The following is a 12675-nucleotide window of genomic DNA, read 5'->3' on the forward strand; positions in this document are numbered from 1 at the left end:
ATTCGCTGTTCTAAAACACTATAAATACCAAAATAGTCTTCAAGAAAAAAATGTTTAGATTATTCAAAGTACAATCATTCAAAAGATTCAAATATCCACGAACATGTAGTTATACTTAGTGTAAGTTAAAGTATGTTCATGGTAAGTTGGCAGCATTTAACCAGAAGAATCCATCATCCATCTGTTGTTGGTACATAGTTGTTTTTTTTTATTTTCTTATTTTATTTAAATGTTAAGTCTTATTTTGTTGGTGTTTGTTTGTTGAAGTTTATTTGTTGATGGCATTGACGACACAAACAACTCTGCCATCACCATCATCACCTTAAAAAATCATGAATCCACAATGTGTTGACATTAACAAGCGTTTACTTTAAAAGTTTAAAGGTTTTACAGATTGCAAAGAAGACATTAACAATGTTGTGACAAGATGTCATAAGGTTTTCTTTTTATTTAGTTTTTTTTTTTACGTTTTTATATACCCTACACAACTAAGTTGAGAAGGATATAATGCGTTCGTACAGATGTTTTTAATACCGAACAGTGGTCCTAGAAAAATTCCGGACCGATTTAACTTGAATCTTATTAGAAAACCCATTGCAAATAAACCACGTGTTATTGAACATACATTGAATAGTATCACACCTCCGACATTGAATAGTATCACACCTCCGCCGACCAAAATGTTCACCTTTTGTGTACTGTACATACCGACGAGATTGTGTCGTGACCGAAATTGTACAGATCTCGAGTGCTTTACGAGCTAAAGATGACTCACATTCACCCTTTGCCTTGAAAAGCACTAAGGGCCGCAACGAGTTAGCGTAACTTCCGAGATGCAAAAACATGACTTCCGTTTACAACCACGCATATGGAATGGTCTTTGTTGATTCGGCAACAGCACCTTGAGACGAAATTAATAGATAAAACTAGGAACCCGTCAAACTTCCGTCAAAATCCGTCAAATCAGCTAAAGACAAGCTTTTACTTACAGAGAACACACTGTGGTAGGTCTGGTATAAACAAAGTAAACCCTGAACATTCTCTGACAAGTCAAGGAAATTCAATGATGTCACCCTATATCCATAACCATTTAACCCAGCAGACTTCTCTTTTATCTGGCACATTCATTATAGGCATCCTATCGCCTTTATTCATTCTGTATCTCATTCATTTGACACCAACCCATTACCAACGCTTAGTCCCACAGTCTTTATAGGCAACAATACCGCAATAAATAATAATAATAAACCACAGCGATCACATTTACTCCGAAGAGATCTCTCTAAGAACAGGTACAAGACAAATTTCGAAACTCTGCCCTGAGGCTATCGATTTCCGTGGTACCATATAAGACAGGTACTCTGTATTGCAGTTAAATTAATTCCAAAGTTTATAGTCATGGGATTGCAATCAAAGCAAGATGTGGGAAGTTCATCAAGGTAACATACCCCGGGGAGACCAAGAAGATGAAGTGCTTTACGTGAACACCTGTCGTGTTGGCCTTATTTCACGGTGGTACTTTTACAACCACAGGTTGAACTGATTATACGACTCACCACCGCCCCTTTGTGTATTGTATGGTTCAGCTGGTCCATGTACAAGCACTTTGCTCAAGTAGTCGACTATCTAATCTCTGGCCATTTCTGCTCCGTTGCGTGACTTCCGAGATGCAAAAACATCACTTCCTTTTACAACCACGCAAATGGGACGGCCTTTGTAACTTCGGCAACAACACCTAGAGACGTAATCGGTAGACCGAAATCCAATAGGTCTATCTAATCTCTGGCCATTTCTGTCACGTTGCGTGACTTCCACGCAAATGGGACGGCCTTTGTTACTTTGACAACAGCACCTAGAGACGTAATCGGTAGACCGAAATACTACATCAAATAAATTATAGACAAGTTCTTACTCACAGAGAACATACTGTGGGAAATCTGGTATGAACAGAGTAAATCCTGAACATACCCTGACAAGAAAGGAGAATTCACTTGTATAAGATACCATACATCCATCACCATTCAACCCAGCACACTTCTTATTCATCCGAGACATTCATTGAGAAAAATATTTGACACACTCACTTTAGGTATATGGATACCTATTCCGAATCATATAGTCCCACAGTCACTCCTCTGCGGGGTATATGTAGGCTTGTGCATCAGTCTTTTAACTTCTCGCGAATTCGTTTTAAAAACCATAACCACCACGAATTCCGCGAAGGGACTTTTCTAACAACCTTAACAAGGTAAAGTCCAAAACTTTGCTCTGTGGGTTACCGGTTTCTTTGGTACCAGATAAGATAGGTTCTCTGGTTCGACCCTAGGTCAAATCATTCCAAGGAATTTGATAATCACCAGTTTATAGTCCCAGCAGACTAGAGGTACTGGTAGCACCCCTTTTCCCCGGATTTGAAATAACATCAAGATGGGGCAAGATTCATCAAGGTAATATGCCCCCTGGGGAACCGAATTTATACAGAATATAAACTTCTATAACACAGTCCAATACATTGTTAACCCATACATCAAGCTGTTTTAATCTTTAGGTTAAGATGTCTCGAAAAAAGAAGAATATATTACATTATATAAAAATATTATTTATATCGAGTGTCTTCGCGCTATTACAACCTCCCATGTCTTAAACTTTGAAAAGATATTTCAAACTTTAAGACACGATATCTTCAAAACCTGATATGAAAGAGAAATTCGGATTCGACTTTAGATCATCTCCATACTGCCCATAAAACTGTTGATCTTTTGCGCACTTGCATTCAGTAATGCTGTTAAACCATTATGGCGACCATCAATTAATGGTCTTGGAGCTCCAATACCTAGAACATTATCGATTTCAAACATTCTGCAATTTTTTTTATAAATTTACTCTTAAATAATTAATTCCGCATACACTTTTTTACATTTTGTCAAAACAAATTTCCTTTCTTATTTTTCTCACATCTAAAACTTTGTAACTGTAAAACAATGAAAATTTACTTTGATTTCATTTATTAATTAAACTTTTTCAAAACGTTTTATTTGTTTTTCTAGTTTTGAGTGTGTGTGTGTGTTTTTCAAAAAACAATAACTTTTAATATTTAACCTTTTGTTTGGTGTTGCTGCTGCTATTTCTTTTTTGCATTTTATTTTTGGTTACTTTATGATAGGAAACCATACAAAAAACTGTTTATCTACTGTTTAAATTTGGAAAAATTAAAACAATGTGGTTACCCGCACTCTTCTGGTCACATTTTCTGTGTTAAACCAATTGCCGGTAAAAATGCAACTATCTCTCATACATACTCTCACATACAGCTTCCAGCTTTAAACTCTATAGCGGACAGTACAACAATTTTCGTAGTTTCGAGTTGTTTTGTATTGTTTGTTTTAACTGCTTGTTGTTGGTTGGTTGTTACACGACCAAAATAAGCGTGCGTAATTTTATTTATGTTTTGTATTTGGATACAATATTACATTTATTCATTCATTCGCTTGCTCTTTGGGTATTTACACGTGTAACCCAGTTGTAGGTTTGGCAGCATTTTTCCGAATTGTGATATTGTAAGATTCTACCTTTGACTTTTCTGGCTTTTCACGGTGTAAGACAGTGTCGCCTTTTACAAATTGGTTAATGACTAAATTACCTTCTGATAGAAAAGTTTTATCTGTGAGTATTCTGCGAATAAACTCTTTTTGATTTAAGTCATCAAAAGCAGGGCAATGACTGATATATTGTTCTGCTGTTTCCTTTGAGGTTAAATTCAGGCAGTTTAAACATAAATTATGTGCTTTGCATGTCCATGTTGGATCAAATAAGTTTGGTTACAGTTCATGTGGCGTCTTTCTCACTTTTCTCTTTAGCAATACGGTAAAGTTTCTCTGAAGTTAGGTATTTTTCCCTTATAAGAGGAATACAAGAATGGTTCTAACATTCTATTTACATTGTACAAGCACTTTGCTCAAGTACCCCAGCTATTTAATCTCTGTCCATTGCTGCCCCGTTTGTAACCACGCAGATGAGATGGTCTCCGTTGATTCGGCAACAGCACTTAGAGACGTATGGTATGAACAGAGTAAACCCTGAATGTAGCCTGACAAGAAAGGACAATTCAATGGCATCACCTGTATATCCATCCATCACTATTCCACACCGCGTACTTCTCATTTATGCGACACATTCATTGAGAAAAATATCCAACATATTCACTCTAGATATACGGGTGGGGAGGTCCTAATTTCCAATGTTTAGCCCCACATTCACTCCTCGGCAACAGCACTGAACTTTTCCTGAAATATAGATTACTCCGTGAGCCAGTCTTTTAACCAGCATTCTCTTCCCATATGGCTCTCTGGTTCGACCTCAGTCATTCCAAGAAAAGGCCGAGGATACATTTGACACTACCAGCTTATAGTCCCGCAAACTAGAGGTATTGCTAGATCATCTTTCTTCCGGATTGCAATCAAAACAAGATGGGGGAAATTCATCAAGGTAACATGCCCGGGGGAACTAATAAATGCGCCAGTTCTTTGGATACCATATACATACATATATGTATACATATGTGCCCATGTCCAGGAACCCATATAAGAGTGGCCGTCAAATGTTTCGGTAGCCCTTGATACAGCCGCTCATTTCGGGTTGAATTGCATCGGCACGATTTGGAATATACACAAAATATTGGACTTATAGAACCACATGGCATCAATAAGTATATATAGAACTTTCAAAAGTTAGTGTGACAGTGACAAACCTACGCAAAAGTTTAGATAGGGACTTAATAGTTGCTCGAAATAAAAGTAACTTTGGGGTGCCACGGGTAGGTTAGTTGATAGTGTTCGAGTCTGTCACTCAAGAGATTGTGAGTTTGATTTACACCAGAGAGACAGGTTCTAGGTTTCTTCTGACCTCCTTTCAAACTCAAGAGATTGTGAGTTTGATTTACACCAGAGAGACGGGTTCATGGTTTCTAGGTTTCTTCTGACCTCCTTTCAAACTAAACAACTTACGCTTTTAAGTTGGAAAGCAAGGCAACCGCAGAAGGATTCATATAACTCGCGGATGATATAGATATATCGTCACCTGAAACGCAAACGGCCCTAACTAACCAAAAATTCAAAATCGATTTTATTGTTGATTATAATGTATTTAATCAAAACAAATGTCTACAGAAGAAATTGGACTCCTCCGACCGAAATTAGCGAATTTATTGACAAAAAACAAAAGGCCCTATCTACAAAAACATTTAAATATTGAAGGTAAAAAGTCCAATTTATCCATTTTTATATACGACATTGTCACATATCATAACAACTGATAGGTTTCACTATTAAACAATTTGTCTATTTACTAAAAATAAATCGCGTTGATAGAAACAAACTTTTCAATTTAAATAGTTTTTTGCTTCTCATGTAAAATTTTCAAAATGTTAGATAGGGCCGTTTGCATTTTAGGTGACGATATGTATATATGTAGATTACATACTAGCTATGGAAATCTGCATTAACTGTAACAAACCTCAGGATTCTTGATCTTTATTAAAACTCCTTGATTTTTCGTGATCCTCGGGCGTTGCCTCTAATTACAGAGTAACAAGTTCTTTTGTAAAATCTTTTTTAACAAAGAACTAAAGATCTTTGTCAACTAATTCTATATAAAAAATTTTGCTGGGCATCGTTCCATACTACCAACATTTTCAAACAAAATAAACCATCCAACTAGTTAACCAACAACAAAAACAACAACCAAATACTTTACTCGTACATATTTAACATACGTACAGGTTGACTTCCACTTCAACCAATGTTTGGAATGTTGCCTTACTCCGTATGGGCCATTCATTCGTTTTGTTGTTGTAAATTTTTTTTGGTTGCAGTTTTTTTTTGTTTCATACAGAATTTTACGTGTTTGTTTTTTACTTTTTTTTGGTATTTTAATAAACTTTTATTTTTAATTTAGTCAACTTGTTTTATATACTTGGTTTGGCATTCATTTATATGTAAGTATTTATGTATGAAATGACAGTGAATATATGTTTTTATATGCGAATAATATTAAATACTCGGTATTAAGTGTTTGTCCAGTATTATATCCATTACCACCACGACCATCTCTATAAATACTACATTGTATTAAAATATGTTGTAGTATCATTACGAAAACCCATCATAATCAACATCATCATCATTCCTGACTTTAGTTGCCTTCTCCAATTGCTAGCATCCCTTCTCATACAAATTAAATTTTCTACACTTCGTATTTAAGCCAGTGGAGGACGCCGTTGAACTTTACATCCATCTGACAAATGAATATTTGCGGTTGCTCTTAATTCACAAGTAAAACAGCGAAAATAAAAAATAAAAAAAAAAACCGTAAAAAGAGAAAAAGAACCATAAGTTTTTCATTGTAAATAGTAGTTGACTTTTAGTATTACGTGAGCCTCAGGATATAATTTTGTTTCGTTCATGCACATTTTTTGGTCACCTTTACATGGAACAAACTCAAAACGTACAATATTCGCGAGATGTTCTGAAGAAACTTTCAAAAAGACACTGGCAAAAATTAGATGGATTTTTGTTTCACAATTAAAAGAAGAAATGAGTGGGATATAAAAGGAGTTAAGAAAAATCAAGTTAAAATTAATGGTCTTTGTTAGAAAAAGTAAATAAATATTGCAAATTCGTTTGTATTGTATGCAAAATAGACCAGAAATGGAATGAGTGGTAGAAGAGTTAACATTTATATAGAAAGTTACTAATTTTTAATGTCAACATTATTTCTTTATTAGCATTAAATGGCGAATTAAGAATAACGAAAAAATACATTTATTTAAGACTTAAAAGATTTCCAGACTTTATTCCTTACCCGTCATTGAATCATTTCAATACTAAAATATTTCTATGATTTTTCCATATTTTGTATAGAGATTTCCAAAGAATTGGATATTTTCCCGTAAATTCTATCGGTTTTCATGTTGTAGTTGTGACCTAAGCATCATAGGAGATAGTAAACGTGTATGTCATTTGGCGATCATCGATAAAGTTCATAACATCTAGCTAATCTTTTCAACACTTTGCCGGCGAATTTCCTACATGTTGGAAGGTTGCTAATGTAACGCCAATCCCTAAAAGGGGAGAGGCTCATAACCCTGAACATGACCGCCCAATAGCAATTTGTTCTGCACTTTCCAAAGTTATGAGAAATATGGTAAATTACCATCTTGTCAAGTATTTAGAGTCCAATAACTTGCTTAACGACCGCCAGTATGGCTTCCGTAGCGGTCGTTCTACGGTAGATCTACTAGCCTTACTATCGGAAAAATTGGTGCATTCACCATTTCGGCGAAAGTAAGGTGATGGCCCTAGATATCTCCAAGGCGTTTTATAGGGCGTGACATGGTGCACTTTTATAAAAACTAATTGCTTTTGGTGTCGGTAATTACTTCTCTCGATAAATATCGAGAAATATCGGGTACCGCTAAACGATCTTTTGCATATGACAGCAATATTTGCCATTCCTATTCATTCAATTATAGACCAAGCCTTTTGGAGATTGGGGTAATGAGGCAAAACATGAATGACTCGCTTAACCAAGACCTAACAGCAATCTCTGAATGGGGACGTGCTAATTCAACGCCCGTAAGACTCAATGTTATGTTTTAACGCACGTTAGATCAAGTTGTTTCATCTATAGTTGTGGGCGGTATAAAGATTAAGGAATCGGAAACTCTTGACGTTCTAGACATGAGAATATAGTGCGATACCCGTTGCACCGAATACATTTTTCAAGTGTCGAAAGGAGCATTCAAGTGTCTCGGTTTTCTAAAACGTTGTAAGAAATACTTCACTCGATCTGATCTCCTTGCTATTTACACCACTTATATTCGACCAAAAATGGAATACAACTCTCATATATGGGTCGGTGTTTCAAAGTCTATTTTGATGCTTCTTGACCGCGTACAGGATATGGTGAAGGTACTTATCGCTGACAGTAGGGTATCCTGTCAGCTACAATACAGCGAGAATATTCGTTGTGGGTTGTGTTTCACTGTTCTATCGATACGACAATGGAATGTCTTCCTCTGAAATAAGGGATCTTCTTCCCGATACACGCAGATTTATACGCAATACACACCTCTTTTCAAGAACACACCCATTTGTGGTCGATTGGCCAGTGGACCGCATAATGCATTATTGGGAAAACTCGTTCTTAGGCTATGTGGAATAAACTTTCAGCAGAGGTCTTTCCTGTCTCTTACAATGTAGGAAAATTTTAATCGAATGTTCTCAAACACTACTCCCTATATCCTCCTTCCTATAACCTATTTTCCTAGTTTGATCATCCCCTGATTACTGGTCCCAAAGAAAAAAAAAAAAACATGCGTCCAAACGTTTGGTATGAATATTCGGACATGGCTACCTTACAAATCTTACAGAAACAGAATCAAAAGATAGAATTTTTACTTTTTACCAGAACATATAAAATTCAAGGAAATCGCAATACCTTGATACAGGCGTTCTATATAGTGTACAATCATTTGGAAGACGATAAAAACACAGTGGTTATAAGACATATTCTGATCTATGGTTGACTGGACTGATAGAAAGTGATGAAAACCTAAATTTTTGCCTTCGTGAGCTCGACCTGGGGTGTGATCTGGAAAAAAGCTAAATTTTTCTGCCTTTGATACTTTTTTCAAATATATTTCAACTAAATCGTCTCATGGACTCAGAGAGTCTGGCACATTGAAACATGATCGCATTTGGTAAATTCCAACAACGATTTTAAAATCTGTGTCGACACGATCTCAGTCTATACCGGTGGTTCATAAAGTGTTAAGGGTACTGGTTCGAAAATATTACTAGATATTTTCCCAATTTCAACCCAATAAATTCGGTTTTCAATTTAAATAGTATTCTCTTTCATAAAGACATTCTTGGAAATATGATGTCAATTAACAGATTGTGATTGGATCTAACTTTTTTATAAAATGATATTCACATTCTTCTGGCCGCTATATCGCACATGAATGGGCAGCAAATGAAATGAATCTTAGGTGATCGACTGCTTATACTCAGTATTTTCAAAAATAGGGGGTTTGACTCTCCTGATCACTGTTAGAAAAACGTAATCGATATTGCAGAAAGAGAGTTGGATGATTGACCTCATCACAAGAGAGCAGTCTAAGATATGTTGGTACAAGATATGTGACACATGATCTGGACTATCTCAATGATATGTTACTAATGAATCATTCCCAGTCTGTTAGAAATATCGGTTGGTTTTCGCGTTGATCACAGGACTCAGATATTAGCCAAAAGGTCTACGAATGTTCTCGCTATATTGTAGCATAACCTTGAAGTTCAAAATGAATATCATCCTACGTTTTTGAATAGATTTGTCATTGATCGATAAAAATCCATAATTGAGCTACGAACATCTATTTACGTTTTCATTATACAGCAACATCTTCCATAGTCTTATATTCTTTAAGTGTACTTATTCCTTTTTTTCGTCATCTTAAAAATGTTGACCATCTCCCTAAAATGAGCGTTGAAAAAGGGGAAAAAGGAAGAAAATTACATGCATGTTAAAGTGCACATACCACACATAGACCACGCGGAAGGAAGCGGTTTTTCGCACCTTGTTTATAATAAAAAGTATTGCTGCAAGTACATGAAAATATTTTTCACACATACTTACCCAAACATACTTAAGTACATACCTATACATATGTTTGTTTGTATATTAAAAATCATACCACACATTTCGGTAAATAAAAACCCAGCAGTTTGGGGTTGCTATTGCAAACTAGTGAGATCTGTCTCTGTTAGGCAGGGCAGTCACAAAAAGATGTTTTATCAAGTATTCTTATCGTCAAAGCATCTACTGCAGTAACTGTTATGTGGTTAGCTCATACGCTCAATATAAACCAAAAGAGTCAAGGTCCATTTTCTGGAATGATAGATCTATGTATACCATTTAGGATTTTTGCAAGTGGGTTTAGATTTTTCTGTTGCCCATTTGTCGATCGTGTTCGCCAACGCATCCAAAGAAATATTAATATACTTCGTGTCATGTGTCCATTATCCGACTGAGTGCCGTATATGTTGCGGCTGGAAGTGAATGTAATTAAGACTACATTTCGATCTTATTACGGTCGAGGGTATATTGAGAGATGCAAGACTCTTAGACCAAGAGCCTTCAGTGGCAAAAGTATTTGAACCATTAGAACACAATAGTGCTATGATCTATACGATTATATTTCAGTTGACCTGACTCTATAAGCCTAAGACTCCTTAAGTAATCTGCTCTCTAGTAGTAGTTTTACATTTAAGGAAAATATTGTCTAAAAAGGATACAATGTCTTCTGGCAAAACTGCTAGAAACTTAAACTCCTTCTCTTGGAAAATTTGGCTTCAATAATGTATAAGTGTTTGTATGTGTATGAACAATTTTATGCCCTAATGAAAATTTGTTATAACATCCAAGTAAATATTTTTACAATTTCCTACACTCATTCTCTAAAAATTACTCTGCCTACAAACTAGAACTACTACCACCACTATACACGGTTATATATGAAAGTAAATGTGTATGTTTTATATCCAGCCATTACTCTCGAGTTTTCGTTTGTGTGGTAAAAATATGCTGGACAGGAAATGATTTAAAAATTTTCATTTAACCACAAGAGACAGGAGCAGAAAAAGTAACAAAATTGTATGTAACTATGTGGAAATGTTTTTCCTTGACACACAAACAACATAAATATGTATGTATATGTGTATATGAGTATGTGTGTTTTAACTTCCTCCCAGTGTATTTATTCTGCATCTAAACTGACCATTGGGTGTCTGTGTATGTGGTTGAGCCACACTATTACTAGAGAACACATGACATCTCACACTCTGACACCGAGAAATAAACCACAATCCTTTAATTTACAGGTGTCATATAAGAAGCCATTTGGTGTCCAATGTTGGTTTTTACTCGCGAGTTATTTTTATTGTCTTTGGAATTATTTATGCAAAATGTTTAACTTGAAATGTTGTTATTTAATTTTTTTCATCTGGTCTCGGTACTGAAACCTTATATAAAAATTAATCAATTAATAACGTATAAATGTCCAAAATGTTATGTATAAACTTTTATATAATAAATAAAGAAAATAAAATATTGCTTTAATATTTATAAAAATTGCCATCGTATAATAAAAATAACAAAATTTTGGTAACTGTTAAAAAGTGAAGAGTAAAAATCCATTTGTACTTATCAATTTGAATAAATGATGCTTTATTCTTGCTGGCAGTCATGGGTATTTTATGAATAATTTAACTTGCGTTTTTTTGAGAAGCTGATGTATGTGATTTACTTGTTCATTTTTTTATTCGTTGGCTTTCGGAAAAAAGAGTTCATGTCATTTTCCTATTTTTGTTTTATTTGGTGAGCATCTGTGGTAGTAGTCCATTATGTAAGCCACTTTAGGAGTGACATATTGTCGCGAATTTCAAATACACTCGTACATCACATGCCCATTTAATGTGGTGGTTAAAACAGTGTGTGATATTTTAATAAGAGCAAGGCGTAAAAGCTGAATATGATGTATATATTATTTGAAGTAATGCGGCTTTTATAGTCTTCGAGTTTTAGAGGTTTATGTATTTTTTCCAAATGTTCATATGCATTTGAATATTGCTCATTCAAAATTTGAGATTCCAGCTGCAACGGTTTCCCAGATATACGTATATACAAAAGTTCACATGGATGTCAAAGGTGTTTATGCAAAATTTGAGGTTTCTAGCTTTAATAGTTTCTTAGATATACGATTTTGTATATTCAAGGAGGTGCCACGCCCCTCTAATTCGCCCATTTTGAATTTTAGATTTTAAAGTTGTTCGTAGAAAATTTCAGTATTCTAGCTTTAACAGTTTTTTAAATATAAGATTTTGTATATTCAAGGAGGTGCCACGCCCTCTATTGCTAATCCGCCTATTTTGGATTTTAAAGATTTAGATTTTAAAGTTGTTCGTACAAAATTTCAGTACTCTAGCTTTAACAGTTTCTTAGATAAACACATCTTTTGTATTTAATTCATATAGGATGTGTCACGTCTTCTATGGCTTGTCCGCCCATTTTTATCTTAAATATTCAAATTGATACTAAAGCCGTTCCGACTATATTTTAGGACTAACTGTTTTATTTTCTCGGATACACGAATTTAATATTTTCAGGGATGTAGCCGCCCATTATAGCCAGCCAGGATGTAGGATGTTTCTTACATTCAATCCGAAGAAATATACCTAGGGCTCCAGCGAACCTTTTATGCGCTCCTTTGACCCTCTCTCTGGTGAGCATCGAACTTACGACCTCCGGTTTGATAGACTACAACACTAACGACTATTCTCTCTCGATCGAATATTAATAATATGAAGATTAGGTGGAGTTACGTATGTCATACACCTCTTCAAAAAACTGTCTCAGTTTGAATACTTCTTACGACACTTGAAAAATATGTTTAGTCTAGCTGACATCGCATTTCCTTAATATGGTTTGTAGTAGTAAGATGTCTTCAAACATGCGGAAATGTTGACCCGGGCCGGAATGTCATCTGATCCAGAATTTTTATTTATGTGGAGATCCGCAAAAATCGTTTTAAGGGAACACTTCATTTTCTAAGTCTCA

The sequence above is a fragment of the Lucilia sericata genome, unplaced genomic scaffold, assembly GCF_015586225.1.
Source record: "Lucilia sericata isolate MDLA Ls3-8-SP2 unplaced genomic scaffold, ASM1558622v1 Contig000756F_arrow, whole genome shotgun sequence".
In the NCBI taxonomy this organism is placed as follows: Eukaryota; Metazoa; Arthropoda; class Insecta; order Diptera; family Calliphoridae; genus Lucilia; species Lucilia sericata.